Source organism: Anser brachyrhynchus (assembly GCF_964034855.1).
Source record: "Anser brachyrhynchus genome assembly, chromosome: 3".
NCBI classification, from domain to species: domain Eukaryota; kingdom Metazoa; phylum Chordata; class Aves; order Anseriformes; family Anatidae; genus Anser; species Anser brachyrhynchus.
Genome location: NC_137696.1, coordinates 121785042 through 121806341, shown reverse-complemented (window position 1 = coordinate 121806341; position 21300 = coordinate 121785042). Strand labels below are relative to the sequence as shown.

At 36.8% G+C, this 21300-nt stretch overlaps 2 long non-coding RNA genes across 2 annotated transcripts in view; one reads left to right on the top strand and one right to left on the bottom strand.

Moving 5' to 3' along the window:
* Positions 1 to 21300, top strand: part of LOC308191424 — a 169713-nt gene that overhangs the window by 118514 nt on the left and 29899 nt on the right. The gene's annotated exons all lie outside the window — the stretch shown is intronic.
* On the bottom strand, positions 5023 to 9273 carry LOC308193254. Its single transcript, XR_013949496.1, has 3 exons — positions 7918 to 9273; positions 7078 to 7164; positions 5023 to 6519 (listed from the first exon to the last, which is right to left on the bottom strand). It is a non-coding gene; the product is annotated as an uncharacterized lncRNA (long non-coding RNA).

Here is a 21300-nt window from a genome sequence, read left to right as displayed (position 1 = left end):
CAAGTGGACATGTGTTTGTACCTGATAGTGCAAACAATGAAAAAAAAAATCAAATATTGGCTCAAGATTTTAATATATCTATTGTTTATTTAGCCTTAGCACTTATATATTGTATGATCACTTTCTTGCTCAAGAGATTTGCCTCATCTTTTATCTCCTTGTTCGGATTAAACACCTCAGTAAGGCAGGGAAGACTGTCCTCTGAAGGTGTTCTTAGTTGCACACCTCTTTCTTTTGGCTATACGGCACATTCAGGTACTTTTTTAATATTGGTGGAAATTAGATGTCAATCCTAGACTTGATTTTAGTGACCAAGTCCAAGTAGAAAGGATAAAAAAATGAAATATTTTTAGCCTTGATTCATTTATTTATTGATAGAAAACAAGATGGGATTAATTTTCATTTGGTCATATTGATTTTTTTGAGCTGGAAATGCAGTCAATTTACTCTGTATCCTAGCTTGTGTTTTAGCTGGAAATCCAGTCTTCTACCTTTTTATCCACATTACAAGTGGTAACAAATGCCTGTGTTTTGGTGAAGTGAAGATCCAGGAGTCCTGTGTGATAACCAGTCTCTCCTTAATACCACTATGTAAAACTAAAAATTCCCGTCTAAAGAAAAGAAAGAGGAAATGGATGAAATATAAATGCACAGAGCATATAGCTCTTGGTAACACTAAGGAGAGTTACATAATGTCCAGTAAGCCCAAAGAGAAGAGTACTTGTGACTGGTATCCTCTGGATTTCAGAAAATAATATTTGAGCTGTGTGAGTATGTGACCCCTTTGATATATTCAAGGTCAGAAGGACCCAAGAAGATGGGATGCATAAATTCAAAGCCTTGTGACAGCCTAAACTTTTTTATCCAGTTTTCTAATAATTAGAAAACTATTAGAAAAAAATGCAACTTTGAGTCATTTGTTTGAAAATATCTTTTCAAGATCTTCAGCTCTGGTTTGTTTGGCTAATTGTCCCATCCCATCTTTTCTGTGCCCCATTCCAAAGTTGTGTCCTATAACTTTTTTCAGTGTAACAGACTTTCATCTATACAAAGAAGAAACACTGTAGTTCCATTTCCAAGATACCAATAAATAAAACGGAATATATTACCGAGGAAATACTAGAAACCACAACATTGACCACCATCTTCATAGAATCACAGAATCATAGAATCATAGAATCTTAGAATCATAGAATGGTTTGGGCTGGAAGGGACCTTAAAGATCATCTAGTTCCAATCCCCCTGCCATGGGCAGGGACACCTCTCAGTAGACCAGGTTGTTCAAAACCCCATCAAACCTGGTTTTAAACACTTCCTGGGAAGGGGCATCCACAGCTTCTCTGAGCAACCTGTTCCAGTGCCTCACTGCCCTCATAGTACAGAATTTCTTCCAAATAACTAATCTAAACCTGCTTTCTTTTAGTTTAAAGCCATTATCCCTTATCCTATCACTACAGTCCCTGATAAAGAGTCCTCCTCTAGCTTTCTTGTAGGCCCCTGTTAGGTAGTGAAAGGCTGCAGTGAGTTCTCCCCAGCACCTTCTCTTCTCTGGACAGAACAACCACAACTCTCTCAGCATCCCTTCATAGCAGAGATGCTCCAGCCCTCTGATCACCCTCGTAGCTTCCTCTGGACATGCTCCAATAGCTTCTTATTATGCTTTGTGCCCCAGAGCTAAATAGTGCTCCAGGTGTAGTCTCACAACAGTGGAGTAGATGGGGACAATCCCTCCGTTGACCTGCTAGCTATGTTTCTTTTGATGCTGGCCGAGGTGCAGCACCTTGCACTTGGCCTTGTTGAACTTCATAAGGTTCTCATGGGCCCACCTCTCAAGCCTGTCATGCTTCTTCTGGATGGCATCCCTTCCCTCTGATGTGTCAGCTGTACCACCCAGCTTGGTGTCAAATGCAGACTTGCTGAAGGTTCATTCGATTCCACTGTCCATGTCACTGACAAAGATGTTAAACAGAACTGGTCCCAACACTGACCCCTGAGGGACACCACTCATCACTGGTTTATACCTGGACATCAAGCCATTGGCCACAACTCTTTGAGTGTGACCGTCTAGCCAATTTCTTATTCACCAAGTGGTCTATCCATCAAAACCATGTCTATCCAATTTAGAGACAAGGTTGTCATGGGGGACAGTGTCAAATGCTTTGCACAAGTTCAGGTAGATGATGTCAGTTGCTCTTCCCATATCCATCAATGCTTTAACTCCGTTGTAGGAGATCACCAAATTTGTCAGGTGCAATTTGGTCTTAGTGAAGCCAAGTTGGCTGTCACCAGTCATCTCTCTGTTTTCTATGTGCCTTAACATAGTTTCCAAGATGATTTGGTCCATGATCTTGCTGGGCACAGACGGGAGACTGACTGGCCTTATTCTACAAAATACTTATACAACAATAACTTCAAGAAAAGGGGTCTGGCTTTGATTTTAATTGTTTCCTAGGCATCAATATGGCATTCATTTTTACTTTTTATGTATCTAGATTTTATTTTATTTTATTTTATTTTATTTTATTTTATTTATTTTATTTTATTTTATTTTATTTTATTTATTTTATTTTATTTATTAATTTATTTTTTATGGTACTAAAGCAACAGCAGAAGTAGAAGGGATTTTTAATTCTTCTCAGACAAAACTGCTAAATAATCTATTGGATCTGGCTGTTGTGCCTTCACCCCTATCTATTTGTTTAAACTTTTGTTTGGTTGGTTTTATTACAAAATCTAGAAGTGGAAATACAGGAGCTAAGGGGAGTAATTCAAGTTGCAATTTAGGTAGTCTATTTTAATGGAAATTTTGCAGAAATCTGAAATAGTGGGAGGTGCTAGAAAGTTTTCAGATAATAAATTATTCTTCAAAAAATAGCATCAGACATTCATAAGAGTTTGAATAAATTAATCTTTGAAAGTATACTGCTAAAACCATGCAAAAATGGTGATGGTCTATTTTAAGTAGTACCACCTATGTATAAATATCGTGCATCCCATTCTGTCCATCCAATCCATTGACCAAGCTCATGCCTTTCAAAGAAATCTGAAGTTATTATAAATCATTTTTGTCTAGATGCAACATTTCATGCTTACAGAAGCTCATACATTGAGTGCCTTTGTAAGACTTCAGGATGTAAAATATCCTCAGGCCTTAGTTCCTATTGAGAAGTAATAATCCCTTGCATTTAGAAGTCTATGAAGGGCATAATTTTTATTCCCAGTTTTAGCCTTTAGGTGTCAGATTAATAGGGTGTAAAAGATTTAAAAGTAGCATCATGAAGCCCTGAAAGCGGGATTCATCTAACCTAATTTTAGCCATATAAAATTTAGTGTCTCAGTTTAATAACTTGCACATTCTGTGGTTCCTAGTCTGAGATTTAGAGAGTTGCAGCTGAAATCCATGTGGAATACTTCAGGGTATCCCAAATGACACTATATAATCATGTTTAAGCAGCTGACTATTCAGTGCCTACTTCACACTAGTTACCTAGATTATGATTAAGTTTAAGAATAGTACACCTAAGTTTATGTGTTTGCAGTGTAGGTGAATGAATAGGTATTACGTGTTTAAACTCCCATAATTCATAATTTCATTATTTTAGTTCAGTTGCCTATACATATTCACCCGTGCCATTAGAGATGACTGATGCTATCCCCCATGATCTTATGTTTCCAGAGCAGAAGATCATGTGTGTCCTGTAGGTCCTGTACTACAACCACCATGACCATACAGGGTCACTTTAGGTAATCTCTGATGTCATTAAGCAAGTGAAGTAATCTTCAACAGATCCTTGGGAGCTTTTCTGGTGGTAAAATAGAATTGGTTATTGACCCAAAGGGGAGCTTAGTCATACAGGAAGTAACACCTGTGAGCAGTTTCATCTGATTTTTCATAAGATTTATGGAAGATTTGCACATATTTAGACCTATACCTAAATTTCTTCAAACCTGTTGATTCCCTGTTGTGTATGCTATGATGAGTACCCATGACCAGGATAATCTAAAAAGAGTAAGTTTGATTTTTTAATTTTTTATTTTTCCCAGGTAAGTCCAAATGTGTGGTCACACCAATGTTTGCAAACAACATGTTCTCTTTTTCTTTCTCTGAGCATTTCACACTTGAATATGTTTCCAAAGATATTTAGTAGCATTTCCATGTCACTACTCTTGAGCAAACAAGTTTTGGAGTCTGTTCAGTCACACCTGAAAATTAAACAAGAAAATTTAGTCAAGACATACCTTTTATTAATGTTTTTCATTAATAACAAGCAAGCTTATCTAGACCTTCCAGATCTAATCTAAAAATGTAAGAAAACGTGTTGAATAGAACCATGCAAGAAAGGAAAGATAAAACTGAAAACAGAGGTAAGATTGCTGAAAAAGGGGATAGGAAAAAGCTCAAGTATACAGGCATGTGCATGAGTTTTTTCTGTATCCCTCAACAGGCATCTACACTTTATTCACAGACTGGGTCTGTGCTTACCTACTGTGAATGTGAAGTAGAATAATAAAAACAGAAGGGGAAAAAAAAAAATCAATTCAATTCAAAAACATTCAGTTTTCCTAGCTGATCCTAAGAAGGGATAATACTCAACCACAGAAGATGACTCTCTTTAAAAGACAGAGTAAATAATAACGGTGCATTTTAAGACAGTGGAGACTTTGAAACACTTTATTTGAGAAATAAAGAAAAAGTATGATCAACTAGAAATTATAGTTATTTGTCCTACCCATTGGACAGGGTCTGCCAAGAATATGACATTGGAAAAAACTTCCTCTGTTATCAAGTTCAGATCCCAGTAATCACAGTCCATCAAGTCATACCTGCTCAAGCTTCTGCTTAAAAAACAGCAGTATGTGTGTTGTCATTTAATCTCATTTTTCTCTCCATTCAAACACTTTTCCTAAAACTCTTTGGCCTCATAACTAGAAACTCTCTGCCAATAAGATCTTGGTGAACTTCCACATTTGGAGTTGAAATCTGATTCAGTCCTAGAAGAATCAATTCACTGAAGTGCAAAGATACAAGTACTGCTTTATTATATCAGGTACTTACAGATCCCCTGGTGTTCCTTACTACATTGCCTCTGAACACAAGCTAAGAGATTATATTAAAAACTTTAATGCCCCTAAAGTTAGATTCCAAATCTCCACTGATTCATATATGCAAAAATTGCTAATTACTTTAAGCCTAAAGCCAAGTTCACAGGTTCCTAAATCTTTCATTATGCACTTAACTATAATATAACCACTAATATCCAGTCATGTGTTGATGTAAATTTACCCACTACCTATTCTGATTTCCTCTTTTCTTGACTTGAGACAGACTATATCCCAAGTCTGTCCAAAATATTCAAGCTAACTCTATACAACATTTTAATGTATTTAAACATTTGAGAAAGGGTAAGTTAATTTAATTTTTAAAAATATTCATTAATGCATTTCTGTAATTAAAAGTATATTTTGGAGTGAATGTATGGAAATGTTTGGTTAGGGGTGTGTGTGTGTGGTTTTTTTTTTTTCTTTTTTTCCTCTCTCCATGTTAGCTTTGAGAAAACAGGTCACCTCTGCAGCTAGATTGCAGCAAATCTGATTTATGGTCAAACCCTACAGAAAAAGGAATCCCTATGAAATATTCACTTTGATTCAACTGCAGTGGGAAAATGTAAAAATAGAGAAAGCTCATGACATGTTATATGAAAATAATTCATTCTGCTGTATATGAAAAATGAGGGGATCCAGCAGCATCAATGATTCATCTTCTGCTAATACAAATTCAAAGTAGAGGAAATGCTGGATTTTGTAAAACAACAGTCTGACAAGAGTTAAGCTGCCAACTATTGTTTCAGATCATTATTTCCTGAAAAATGGGAAGACGATTATTGTGTTTTCACCTGCTGCAGCTTCTTAGCGTGCTATTAGCTTGCACAAAGGGGGTTCTATCTAGTTTGTACCATCCACAGACGTATTAAGATTGTGAAGAGCTGTTGAACTGTTTTGATACTGTTTTCACTGCATGTCACTCTTTATTTTTTTTCCTCAAAGTGTATCCTGTCTCATTGTGTTGATGAAATTTTCTTCATCAATACATTGGGTCAGTTACTCGGCTGGTGTAAATCAGCATAGCTTCACCGAGGCCAACAGAATGATGTGGATTTACACCAGCTGGAAATCTGGCCTGCAGATCCTAAGACAAGCAAATAATTCACAGTGAATTATTTATACGGTGAGTTTCACATGATTTTCTGTCTATGAAAATCCCTGACTGATTCTGCATTGTATGAAAAAAATTGCTTTGCAATATTTCCTTTGGTGAAGAATCCTTCGGGCTTTAGATCTCCCAATTTGCAGGTGATGGGTGCATTATTGTTCATTGGAAGTTGATATAAAATCAAGTAAAGACACGTGTTTCCCAGACTATCGCAGACCACTTCTTGCACTTGTTCTTGCTGATGAAATCATTTTTATTTATTTTAATATTACTTAGTTTTTTTTTTCTTTCTTTCTTGAATTGAAGACCTACAATAATGGAGAAAGAGGTCCTGTCATACAATCCATTAGTGACAATGATTCACTGACCCCAGTGAAAGATCCCCTGAAATTTATGATTATGACCACATCGAATTACACATCCCCAGCTAGGTGGAAGAGCGGTGCAGTAGATAGAATACTGGGTCTAGAAGTCTAAGATACCTTTGGGATCCCTTTCAGACATGCAGTGACCCTCCTTACCTGTTCAGGCAAGTCAGCTGAGCTTCTTTATACCACATTTTCCCTATCCAATATATTTTGGAGGAATTCACGTAATCTTAGGTTTCCAAAATTAGCTTAAATTGTTGAATATTGCCACAGAATTGGAGCATCTTATTCATCACTGAACACCAATATTTGAACAATGACACAGGTTATGCATCAGTATTCAGCTCTGGATGAAATAACTAAGTTTAGTTACACTCACATAGGTGTCTAGATTTTCCCTAGGCACCAAAGGTCCCATTATAGTCAGTGCACATTTGTTCCATATGGGTTAATTCAGTTAAATACATAAACACATCCACTGCTGTTTGAAATACGCACCAGTTTTCCAGCTCTTACTCCAGAAAAGCATAAGAATCGCATATCCTTGTCAAAGCATTTGCCATATCCCATTATGTCTCCAATATCCTAATGCATTTCAAATGACAGCAAATTCATATATTTAAACGACTGATGATTGCCTAAGTTGAATCTTGTCAGCTGAACTGTCCTCCCCTAATTTACTAGATTTTCATTAATTATAACAGAAGCTTAGACATCTATCATGCCTATAAATATGGCTATGTAGACACCTAAATTCAGTTGTCTTAATCTCAAACTGAATTCCCCACCATGGATAAACATACAAAGAAAGGTCAATCTGAAAGGCTCAGGAAAGAAACCAATGCCATGTGAGGAACGAAATTAAATTTAATCCTGGAATATTAATCCAGGATTAGGATGATGATATCAACAACCTTCTCTCTTTGGAAAAGAAGGAGTTTTATTTTTGTGCGAGATAATCTCATCCAACCTGAGACATGTACAGGACAACAGTCTACATCTGAGAGAGATATCTTAATGCCATTTATAATCAAGAGAGAGAAACATACATGCCAGGATGAGATAAAATATTTTCACTATTGTCTGTTCATTTTAAATGGCAAAGAGAAGATATTTCTGTAGCTGATATATGCTGGCATATCACCTTTACCTTCTTTTGAGTTTCAGCACAAAAGGTACCACTAATCAAACTAAAATTTTTAGGATCATTTCAGTATAAGATTTTTAGGCTCGTTCACAGCTCCATGCTCAAGATAAGATTTGGAAGTTGCTTTATCCTAGGACCAATAAATAAATTAAATACATGACATAGAGAAAAACATTAAAAAAAAAAAAAACCTCATAATATTCCTATATTTTTAGACGGTCAGTTGGAGTCACGCCTCCACGTTAAATATACATAACCTAAGAAATTCATTAGTTCTTCCTGTACAAGGCTGTTTTGAATCCAAAATCCATCCTCTGCCATCCCCATCCCTTATTCCACTGGAGCAACATCATTACATATCATCAGTATGAGATTCAATTTTTATTTCAATACAACGTGGCTTCTGTGAGCAGCCTTTATTGTGGGAAGTGGGTTCAGAAAGTAGTAATTATTGTATGCATGGCATGCCAATCTGATCAATAGACTGCTCAAGCATGTGTGGCCAGCTCTGCTCAGCCCCACCATTTGCAACCTAATTAGCAGCTGCTCAGAGATGGGAAACAGGTGCAGATCCGGGCCCAGGCCAGGGAAGTCTGCCTATAATTAACAAGGAAAAAAGGGTCAGATATTGGGAAGAATATCAAATCTTGGTCCACTGGGGCTATCATGCTGGCCTCAAAGGCATAGTCACCTGAGATCTTAGGCATGCTAATGTAAATTATGCAAGCTTTCAAACAACATGGCTGTATAATCAGTTGGCAGGGAAGAAATGACTGGCTGTTTTTGTCTGTGTGGCTTTAAAAAAAAAAAAAAAAAAAGGATTTAAATGTTCCCACTGTGTTGCTTTTTTGTTTTGCAAATAACAGTGGGTTGCTGTTGAATAAACAGAGGAGAGAATGCCTGAGTTGTCCACTGCTAGTAGTAAGAGGCAAGCATATTATTTAGCTGTGAGATTTTATTTAATCATTGAACTAAGTAAATAACTCTGTGAGCAGAAAAATTGATTCTGAATTGATGAGGATAACCCTGGTTAGCACTTGAATGGGCATCCTGTAAGCCCATTTGGGGAGTGGAAACCTTCCTAATATCAAAGCTATTTTCTAGCTGTATTTCTATATCTCATGCTGAACCAAATTGTATCATTTGGATAGTTGAAAGTAAATGTTTGACAACTGGTTAATTCTGGCTGTGGTGATGGTATTTGGGGCATCAGCTGGGGTTCCAGATCTCATTGGGCTCATCAGACTGTTTGCATGAGAGAAACGAAGGCTTTTTGCATCAGAGAAAAAAAAAAAGATAGGAAACTACCCCAAGGTAGTTTCAAAATGTATTGATGACTTGACAGAACTTTCTGGATGCCAACAGGTACTTCAAAGAAAGGACTGTTTCCCCATGAGGTGAAGCATAATCCTTCAGTTTGCCCTTTGAAGTTTAACTGATTAACTTCAGTTCTGTAGCAAAACAGAGGCCAATCACATGTATTTATATTAATGAGCCCATTATAATACATATCTAATTGAGATGTTATTAATATGTCATTACATACAGATACACACATACACAAACTCAAGACATCCTTTGAAACATTGAAATATAGGAAAAACAAACTAAACAAAAAGGAGGATGAAAGCAAAGGATGCTCATCTCTTCCACTGTTAGACTTCTGTACATTTGTCTTCTTGAAAAATACACTTTTATCAAAAAGTAACCAGAGAGCAATGTTTATAGTTATCACCAATATTTATAAAATACATCTTTTCTTGGCTCTTAAAGTTTTGTTTCTTTGAAAAAAAAATAAATAAAAAAAACCCAAACATGTAATTTCTCAAAAACACCATAAGAACCGAACCTAAATCTCCAGTCAAGAAGGTTAGAAGTTTGTTGTTGTTGTTTTGTTTTGTTTTGCTTTGCTTTGTTTTTTTTTTTTTTTTGAATGAGTGGAGAGGTAGGGCTGGAAATAATTCCCCACTGGAAGTAGAACTGTTTTGCAACTAGAAAGTCTGTGAAATCATTCTTTCTATTTGGATATTATATTATTTTTGTTGTTGTTCAGGTCTCTAGATCCCATACATTCCCCAGATTCTGATTTATAGCTTTGCATTAACATAGGAAATATTTCTAAGAATTAACATTATTCATTGTTATTTGCTTCATGGCAGAATGTAACAACAGGGGCCCCAGCACAAGAGGAACTTATTCAAACTGATCCAGAGGAGGGTCATGAAGGTGATCAGGGGGTTGGAGCACCTGTCCCACAAAGGGAGGCTGAGGGAGTTGGGATTCAGCCTAGAGTAGATGCTTCAGAGAGACCTTACAGCAGCCTTCCAGTACCTAAAGGTGGCCTACAGGAGAGGTGGAGAGGGACTCTTTGTCAGGAGGTGTAGAGATAGAACAAGGTGGAATGGTTTTAAATAAAAAAGGTAGATTTAGATTAGATATACAAGAAATTCTTTACTCTGAGGGTGGTGAGGCACTGGCACAGGCTGTCCAGAGGAGCTGTGGATTCCCCATCCCTGGAAGTGTTCAAAGCTAGGTTGGATGGGGCTTTTGGCAGCCTGGGCTGTTGGGATGTGTCCCTGCCCATGGTAGAGGAGTTGGAACCAGATGATCTTTAAGATTCCTTCCAACAAAAAACATTCTGTGATTCTATGATTGTAAAAAAAACCATCTATTTTGAAGGCAAAGGATGCTCCCATGCTCACAAAGTTGGACTAGGACTGAATGTTTCTTAAAGCTCAAATGTTTACAGGTACTCCAGATCACTGTGGAAAATGACCTGGAAAGGGCAGGAGATGACCAACTTACCTGTCTGTGCAATATACAGCCAGTGAGAAAAACCACAAAAACAGCTGGGAAGTCAAAGAGGCTCTGAGAATAAGCAACATATCCAAGTCCACACAAGAAGTTTTCTGCAAAGACTAGAAATCAGACCATGCTGTTTAAGGGAAGCTGGAGAAGGAGTTTTGGAATGACCTGTAAGATGATTAATCTGCATTTTTACTTATGCGATCAGCTATAAAAGTGGTGAACCTGTAAAAACTGACTCATCCCAAAGGTTTGAGATATGTATGGACAAGCAGAGCTGATTTGCCAAAGGGGTACCACTGGACATCAGGGTGTATATCCTATCCTTCTGGTTTCCTTGTCAAAAACTTCAGTGTAATGGACACATTTCTTCAAAATTTTCATTTCTGGTGAATCTAGTAGAAAAGTATTTTACTTGGAAATTTTAAACTGACTGTATTCAGTCTAGACAAAAGTAACAGGGAAAGGGCAGGGGAAAGGGAATATTGTTACCTTTGATCAACAGATGGGGATGTGAGCCATAGTAGATTTAAATTATTTACTCAAGATCATGCAAGAATGTGAGGCTGAGCTGGAAATGTATGCCAGGGCTTACTCTCCAGTTTGTTTTTTCCTTCCACTGAAGTGAAAGTGCATGTAGTTACAGTTTAAAAGCAAAAAGTATGAAACAAAATATTACTATTTTTTTGACTTAATCACATTGTGATTATAGAAGAGGAAAGCTTTCTATGTCCATTAATAAGTTAAAATCCAGATTTTTTTTTTAATTGCAACATTTTATTCACATTTTTTTCTCTTATTCTGAAAAGAAATCTGGGAATATTTTTTTTAGAACTACATTATTTGTTTGTGCTGGTCTCATGATTACACATGCACTCCCAGAAAACATCTCTGAACAACTGACTAGATTTTTAGTGATCATTTACCCGTTCTTTCCTGTGGTAGTACAGAGTACTGAAGGTTAACGATGCTGCTGAAGAAACCCAAATGAATCCATACTGATTTTTCCCTTAAAATGACACTCCTTTTCTTCATTACTCTCTCTGTTTCTTGCCCTCATAGAAGCAATGGTGGGAAGTGAGTTGTACCACCACTCAATGGCCCAGACTGCAGTATAATATACAAAGTCTGACAAAACCCCACAAATCAGAATACAAAAATCTCCTTATCATGCTGGAAAAGGAAAGCAATATGATTTTTTTTCAATATCAATAACCTCATCTTCTTGAGTCTTCTGAGGGAAATGATTTTGAGAGAACTTCATATCTGGAGATAATTTGGAGATGGGAAGTAAGACTGTCATTTGAATTTGACAGCCTAAATTCCCAAGACATCTTTTTTTCTTGCTCAGAATTTCAGTGCTGATTCTAGAATGACATCTTTTATGCCTAACGCACAAAGTAACAGAAATATTTATTTATATTCTGTATATGTGAAGTTATACACACACACACACCTTTTCAAATCCCAAGTGACTTGAAGTGGTTAATTAATCATTACAGTATCCCTGGGACAGGAATATTATCTCCAATTTAGAAGCAACAAAATGGATGAAAATGGTTAAAGTGAGTTATTTAACAAAGAAGAAGCCAGCATCTGTGTAAAAGAACAAATTTTGACTCACTTCTCACTCTTGAATGACCTACATTTTGCTGTAGATTATTCAAGATGATATTGGAACCCTGCATGCCAAAACCTCTGAACTTTACAGTAATTCACATTGAATTGACCTCTACCTCTATATTGGTTTATAGCAAAAGAAAAAAACAAAAACAATCAAACAAAAAACAACAACCAAACAACAACAACAAAAATGGTTGTGCTATCATATTTTTAGCAAAAACTAAACTAGAGACTAAAAAATGTCCAAAAGTATTTTCCATTGGGTTATAATTAAAATTATTCCTTTCAGTGCCCCAGTATGTATGTAGTACATAGACAGTTATTTGTTGGTCTAATGAAAGCCACCACCAATTATTGCTAGCTTTATTTCCTTTCCATCCTTAGAGCATCACAGCTGAACTAGCCATAGTCTTATGATTTAAGGCAGAAGATAATAATAATAACAGTGTCACTGGTGTTATAATGATCAAAGGAGATAAGGGAAGTCTTGACGTTGTTAACATGATTAAGCTGAAGGCACCTTTCTAAAGTAAACCTCTGTTCCTACAGAATATAGATCATGGTTTTTAAGAACAGTGATTTTCATCAGAGCATCCGGCTCATGAAACAGGTATTTGCTTCCTTGAAAATGTACCCTTACAGTATTTTTTTTAAAACTATTATTATTTCTTTCCCAGCTACTGTCATTAACCCTGTCTAGTCACCATTACAAGCACCAGACAGGCAATCCAATGCTGAGGCACTAAATTATTGCCAACCCATTTGTACCATCTGCTGCATAAGTGTCTATTGATGGAAGGGGTGGTGGGGCACCTGGTGACCATAATGTCAAAACAACATTTGTAGGGGAGGCAGAGAACAGCAAAGAGGCTTCGTAAACAAAGCATTATGGCTGGACAGAAACTGCGATTAACAGAGGCTCCAAAGCAAGCAAAACTGGTGCTTTTCTGTTTGTTTGTTTAGAGAATTCCAGTTATATATGTTGCAATGATCTTCTCAGAAGGGGGAACAAAGTTGGCTTTTGCTGCTTATAAGTTACAGAAGTGAGGCAGGACCTTTGCTACTACAGAAAATCACAAAGAAAGAGAGGAGAAAAAGACGAAAAAAAGGAAGGGAGCTGTGGAGAGTCAGAGTTGTTCAGTATTTGGCTGTGGGAAGGGGAGGGGAAGGAGAGGGGAGGAGAAGAGGAAGGGAAGGGAAGGGAAGGGAAGGGAAGGGAAGGGAAGGGAAGGGAAGGGAAGGGAAGGGAAGGGAAGGGAAGGGAAGGGAAGGGAAGGGAAGGGAAGGGAAGGGAAGGGAAGGGAAGGGAAGGGAAGGGAAGGGAAGGGAAGGGAAGGGAAGGGAAGGGAAGGGAAGGGAAGGGAAGGGAAGGGAAGGGAAGGGAAGGGAAGGGAAGGGAAGGGAAGGGAAGGGAGAATTGATGCTACTGCTGGTGAGGGATGTCCTCTCTCTCCTTCAGTGGCAGATGGTGTTTCTAGAGCTTGGTGCAGAAAAAGCTAGTAATGCAGTTAAAGCAGATTTTCTTTTTTTTTCCCCCCCATTATCTGCATATAACATGTTTACCTCTTTTATTTGGACAAAGTAATGTGACACCACCTATACTTTTCTCCATAAGTGACTAATTGAATACAAGCACAAAATACCTACCTTAAAGTCTGTCTGATTTTACCCTTCCTGAATACCACCTTCCTGTCTTTCTGCCTGTGCAATGAACTATGCTGAGCTCTTAAACCTAAACATTCTCCCAGAAAAGCCTTTAAAAAAAAATTCAGATAGTTGAATTAATCTCTTTTTATATCTTCAGCCATTCTCAGTGAATCCAGTAGTTACCTGCTCTTTTTTTTTTGTTTGTTTCTCCAGAAAACTTTAGATATCTCATATCATGTTCTTCGAGCATTCATTACTAATGTCAATGAATGAACAGATTTTTCTATTACTTTTAAACATGTTTTAAAATAATTTGGTATAAACTCTGTGAGGAGCATTTTCTGTTTACTTTTCTCTCCAGTACACTCTCTTATTGAATCTGTCTGAAGTGAGATGGATTTGTAGCCAAAACTTTAAGTTGAATTGATTAGGTAAGGTTCATTTCTGGAGGCAGTGCTATGCAACAGATGAAAATCTTACAAATTTCAGGTGTTGAATATTCTGTAGTGACATTTAAGGCCTTTTTGTGTTCATTTGCATCCATGAACTCAACAATGTAAGTTTTGAATTCTGTTATTGACTTCCTTAAAAGACTTTTATTTTCTTCTACTCCTTGTTCCTTTCCAAGTAACATTCTGAACACAAGCAACAAATGCAGATACATCACTTATTAAAAGTGGGATTGCCTTTGTTATTTTCAAATCTTCTCCACGTTTTCATCTGCAAAACTAATTTGCATCTGTATGCCTAAAATACCACACAAGAATTAACAAACACAACTCCTCACACTCTGAGTTAGAAAACAAAAAGCCTAATATGAAGTAAAATGTCTTGGAAAGTATTGATCTGTCCTGTAGGAAGATGAGTTGCTTAGGGCCACCAGCCCAAATATCTGGAAAATTCAGTGTCTGCAGTTTTCATGAGACAGGATATCAAGTTATTTTTGCCTATCATGGTATTTCAGAAGTCTCTACAAATGTTTTCTCTACTATGGCCTTTTAATCTTTTTAAAGAGTTGTACGAAAGTTTATGCTTCTTGGACTAGTTTCAGAAGTCTTTCAGGAACAATTGCATCTCTTGCCTCCAATTTAATTGAATCTTTCTCATCTTTTCAATTTTTCCTCATATTACATTTTTTGTGTCTCTAATGATCTCTTTTGCTTCCTTCTAGTTGTGCTGTTATGCTTGTTATCTTTATTGACATATTTTGTCCAACTGAAGCTTCATCAGCACTGAGTACGCTGAGTACATTTGACTTGTTTTAGAAATCTTTATGCCTCCTAGACTGATGGTTAACTCTTTGAACAGAATGAAAGAGATGACTTACTGTTCCTGTAGTATATAGCGATTTTTTTTTTTGTAGAAATGCTGACTACTCAAACATCTCCCATCTCAAATACCTACCATTCTACTTCAACACAATTCATTTTTTATTGTGCAACTGTAGAACTTGTACTTGGGTTTACTGAATTTTATCTAACTGTGATGATCATTTTGATTTTTGATCTTTTCCTCTGGATCACTTGCAGACCTCTTAACTGCAGTTGCTCACAAAAATTACAGAATCACAGAATTATGGAATAGTTAAGGTTGGAAGGAATCTCTGGGTCCATCTGTTCCAACCCACCTGCTCAAGCAGGACCACCTATAGCACACTGCACTGGGTTATGTCCAGATGGGTTTTGAAGATCTCCAAGAAGGAGATTCCACAAACTTCTTTGTGTGTGTGTGTGTGTGTGTGTGTGTCTGTTCCTTCTGCACCTTCAAGTATTTATAGACATTGGTCAGATACCGCCTGAGCCTCCTCTTCTACAGGTGGTCAGTCCCAGGTCTCTCATCCTCTCCTCATTGGTGAGATGTTCCAGTCTCTTCACCATCTTTTTGACCCTACATTGTACTATCTCCAGTATGTCCACGTCCATGACACAGCTCTCCATGTACAGCCTCACCAGTGCTGAACAGAGGGAAAGGATCACCTCTCTTGACCAACTGGCAATATTTTGCCAAATTCAAGCCAGGATACAGTTAGCCTTCTTAGCAGCAAGAGCACATTGCTGGCTCATGTTCAACTTGGTGTCTACCAGGACTCCTGCGTCCTTTTCTGTAAACCTGTTTTCCAGCTGGATGGGCCCCAGCATATAGTGGTTCATGGGTCTATTCCTTCCAGCTGCATGTCTCTGCACATCCCCTTGTTGAACTTCATGAGATTCTTATTATCCCATTTTTCCAGCCCGTTGAGGTCCCTCTGGATGAATCAGCCACTCCTCCCAGCTTTGTGTCATCTGTGAATGTTCTGAGGGTGCACTCTACCCTGTCACTCAGATAATGAATTAATAAATTAATAATTTTATTATCTATTTTATAATTGGAGCCCCTAATGACAGAGTCTATATATATATATATGTATGTATATATATATATGTAAAACAACCAAAAAACCAGCATATTTTATATATATATATATATATATACATATATATATACATATATATATATATAAAACAGATTCACTTCCCTGTCTGGTCATGTTTGAGATATCACAGTTATAGATTTAGTCTGCATCTTTCAGGTATCTGTGCTGCTCCACATATCACATTAGAGTCTGTCACAGCTTTGGTTTTATTGTTAGGAAACTCAAATTAGCAACAGCAGCTCATGTAGCAGTGAGCTACATTCTTAAGTGTAGGTTAAAAAGAATGTGTGATCTGAAAGAGCCCCTTGGTCTCTACTAGGTATACACAACTAGCACTTAACTATTACTTGGCCCAGAAATCTGGGTATATTTCTGGGATATAGACTAAAAGATTTTACATTAGGGGAGAACTGCAAAATGATCCTCTATTACATTTTGCCCTGACCTTAGCATATTTCAATGGTAGCATTACAAAATTGGAGAGAACTTATATCAACTGAGAATTTCCCAGTGGAAAATTCCCGTTCTCTGGTTGAATTTTCTTCTGCTCACTTATTATAAGAATCGAGAATCTACAAAAATAACAGCTTATGAACTGTTATTGAATTAATTTATCATTAGAGACGGAACCATTCTAAAATGAAAAGGACAGATGTTCACGTCAGAATTGAAAAGATGTTTTATGTTATGAATTGGCGACACACAATTAAGCCAACTGGCTGGTAGGGATCTGTCTTGAAATTTCAGTGTGGTGTTTGCTGATAGCATTAACTCATTCTTTGCCAATTTAGGTTTAGAGGTTTGGAGTTACAGGTGTGAAATGCATAGTTCATTGTTCCCAGCCCATTCACAATGCCTCAACCCGCCCCCCACCCCCTCGCAAAAAAAAAAAAAAAGTATTTGTAGAACTTAGAAGAGGAATCAAATCTTGAAAACCTACCTTTCTGTGCTATTTGTCTGCATTGTTCTGGTTTAAACTTTCCTAAGCTTCTTTGTTCCTAAGTTTCTTTTTCTCTTTTCTTTGTTCTACAAAGAGTTCATTTTTTATTCTCTCAAATTCTGCTGTTGAAAAGGTAACACATAACAAAAGTTTTAGTTGATCTCCTAACAATTTTTTTTTTTTTTTCAGGAGGCATGATTTCACAATGTCTCCAAATACTTCTAGAGCCAGGTCTGAGATAGATGAAAATACATGAATAACAGTGATAGAGCATTTTAGGATACTGATTTACTGCCTTGGAAGAGAGTCTGCAATGTTCCCTAGCAGAAAGAAATTGACATCTTTATTTTATGAAACAAAACAAGTATGTAATTTTCTGTGATAGGGAAGACTTATTAAGCCTTTTCCTGTTTCTTTCAGATAAGACATAAAATAAAGGTTCTGACCACATCTTGCCTTTGCAGATTCAATAGCATATTTAATCTATATGTATGTCTCTGCTTGTGCAGTTTGCAAGCCTTCATTGCTGAGTTCATTTAGTTATCCCAGTATCCACACTCTGTTGAAATATTTGTGACTGTGATTTTTCTACACAATTAAATCCTTTAGTTTCTTCTGGAAAAACTATTTTTTTTTCTTTCTGAAGCTGAGCCATGATATGATGCAGCTCTATTTGTCAAACTGTGGTTATGTTCCATCCAAGAGGGAGCTACAAATATTATTCGAGGTTTGCATACATTGCAACATAAGGTTGGGATTCCACTTTTGTGGTAAAGTACCAATGAGCCACTGATGAGGAAAATAATATAATTAGGAAAAGAATAGAAGCTCCAAATAATTTTCTGTAAAATCAGAAAGGTATAATTATGTTTGAAAATATCAGAGAGGGAAATCAAGTAACGGTCTATTCCTAACTCATTCCTATAACGTCTAATAGGGACAAGGGTAATTCATCTGAACATGAAATTCATAAAATAATAACTGCCTAAATATCTGTGACAAATCTTTGTTGATTTCAGAGCATCTGGTTAACTTTGTCATATAGGCAGCCGCTCATGTAATCTGGAATATTGTCTTATTTTCATAATAGCAAAGTTTGCCTTAGGGTTTACTGTTAATTAATCATGTCCAAATATTAACTGACATCCCTTCTTGGGTGTGAGCAAAACTCCCCTCCAGGGCACCTCCTCTGTGGAAAATTTAGCATTTCTACGTAGAAAGTGAAAGGAATGAAATGCTATAAGAAATAGGGTAGTAGTATACAAGGACAAAAATATCTCTCATGAACTAGGGGAAGATAGGGAAAGACTAGTTGACTTCTGTGAGCCTGATAAGGAAGAAGTCACCAGTTTTGGCAGAAATTAAAGGAACGAAGGGAAAAAGAAAGAATAACTAAGGAGTTGCCATCTTCTTATGAGGTCATACTGGTATAAATACAAATGGACTACAATGTGAAAAGAAGACCCATTCTTTGATCGTGCATTAATTTTTCATTCTTGCTGATCTGTGTAGCCTTACTGGAGTCATTACAATCTTAGAGCAGAGCAAATGAGGATAGAACTAAACCTAGTGAGAAATCTCCTTTCATTAATGGAATAATTTATGATAAGCATGTTCATATGAGATTTTAAACAGAAAAACAAACAAACGATCAAAAAACCACAAACAAACAAACATGAACCTAAGTGTCACTGAACCTTTTAGAAAACTTTAAAATAACATGAAAATAAACAATGAGTGTTTGAACTATTTTACTTTAATTTATGGATGAAGCGAACTATCTGAAAAGACAGTCTTGTGGAATTAGGTTATAAGGTACATGTACAAAAAACCCACACTGAGAAAGCCAAATAGAGGTAAACTGAAGACTATGCACACCAAACTTCTGAGGTGATGGATTTTACAATCCAGTTAACAGATTGGGGTGATTGTTTATATGTGATTTTTTAGTTGATGGGATAAGGAAAAACAATATATGGTATAAAGGAAAACAATAGTAAGTTGTATCCCTTTATACCAAGTACCAGACAGGAATGAAGAATATAATTCGATCATACACACCATGCCTATTTTCTTGCAGACCTGAGATTTAGGTATCTTTGATTCTGGTTCTCTGAGGTCTTCATCTGAGCTTCTACATTATTTCTGTATTAGCAAACTAAAACATGCCTTTGGTCTTGAGATCTACTGTCATGATCTAATTTTGTCCATACTATACTTTCTCCTTGAAAATCAGCTGACTGCTTCTAAACTGTCTGCTGGGAATAATTTCTGGCCCATGTTTACTCCCAAAGTATTCCTGAGAAATGTCTAAAAAGAGTCCTAGCTGGCCTAGCAAATCTATGCCAGGGACTATCAAATGGTCTAGAATTATACATAGTCATGTTTTAGTGCTCTTGCTGTAGTATTGCATAATTCATTAGGTCAGATAAGCCAAAAGAGGCTTCACTCCCACTGTTTATTCATTCCATTATACATATATATTAAAAAGCAAAACAAAACAAAAACAAACAAAAAAGCAAATAAACAAACAAAAAAAACCTCCACCTTTAAGTGCTCATTTCTCTCCATCAGCTATTAAAGAACGGCACTCACCAATACTTTTAAAAAGTCTTTCATGTAGATACCTGTTTCTGAGTCCTGTTTTCAGGGGACTCCTTCTGCTCCGCCAGAGCAATCTCACTCTAGCCATGAGAATTTACCTGCCTAAATGCTAACAGGTCTCAACAATGTGGGATAACACATATTTTTAAAGGTCTTACAGTTATCAAATTTGAGTGTGTCGTTATCACAAGACATGCTTCTGATGCAATAGGCAGCCCCCTATCTAATTTCAGATCTTAACAAATTAATAATTAATAATTATTTAGTATTATATGTACGTGTTTTTTTTTTTGGGGGGGTCAGAACATAAAGAAACTAAGCTTCATTGATATGATGTGTTTTCAAGAAGTTTAGTTCAATCTAATGTTACAGCAGAAGCCATAAAGTCATACTTTCAAGCAACATCTATTATACCATCCTCTTACCATATTACCAAAAAAAAAACACACACAAAAAAAAACCAAAAAACAAAACAACAAACAAACAACAAACAAACAAAAATAGGAGACTACAAAATGGATAAAAGTAACCATTGTCATACTATATAGATACAAAGACAATGCCAGAGAGGTTTCAGTTTAGATTTCAGAACTAAACAAAATTATTCAAAGATTTCTGGTCACTAAATTTACAGGTAGACGAGAAGTGAAAAATGTGGTTCACTGAGGGCTGTAGTAAAAACTAAATTCCACTTATTCACATAGTATAAGAAGATCTGGATAAACATATGTTACTCTGGGTTTTCTGCTTGAAAACTATGCTGTTCAAGCCCATTTTACTCTGAGGCACAGATGGGTAGCAACAAATTGCTGAGATTTGCATTCTTGGCCATTGAATGAACCAGGAATAGAATGAGCATCACCATTCCCAGCTCCCACTTGAAATTTCCCCTCCTCATATTACACAATGGTAATTACAGTAACTTTAGAAGAGTCTTTTTTTTCTCAAAAGTATATTGACAGTGGTTTGAAACTGTGGGTTTTGTCTTGTTTTGTTTTGTTTGCTGTCTTCAATTTTATCATTCAAATCAGCCATTACTATTAGATCATATCTGGTATACAGTGTCTAGTTCTGGGACTCATAAAACAGGAAAGACATCTATACCGTGCAGTGCCTTCAGTGGAGGGCCACCAAGACAGTTAGCATAAAGAGAGGCTGGGGGAAAGGGCTTATTTATTTGGGCTTTGGATAGTGGGGGGAATGGGAAGAGCTCGCAATGGCCCTTTGTACATAGAGGAAGGATATCAAGGAAACAGGTCCACGACCCTCACTGTCATACATGGCACAAGGACAGGAGGCAACGGGCATAAGCTGAAACAGAGACATACAGACAGAGCTTAAGGAGAAAATTCCACAATGAGGACAGTCAAAGAGTGGAAGAGGTTACCCAGAGCTGTTGTGCAGTCTGTCCTCTGTGTTTTTTAACACCTGCCTGGATCAAGCCCTGATCATCCACTGTTCCTGTTTTGAGAAGGATGTTGGACTAGAGACCTCCTGAGGTCCCTTCCTATGAACATTAGTTTACGATTCTGTACAGCTCTG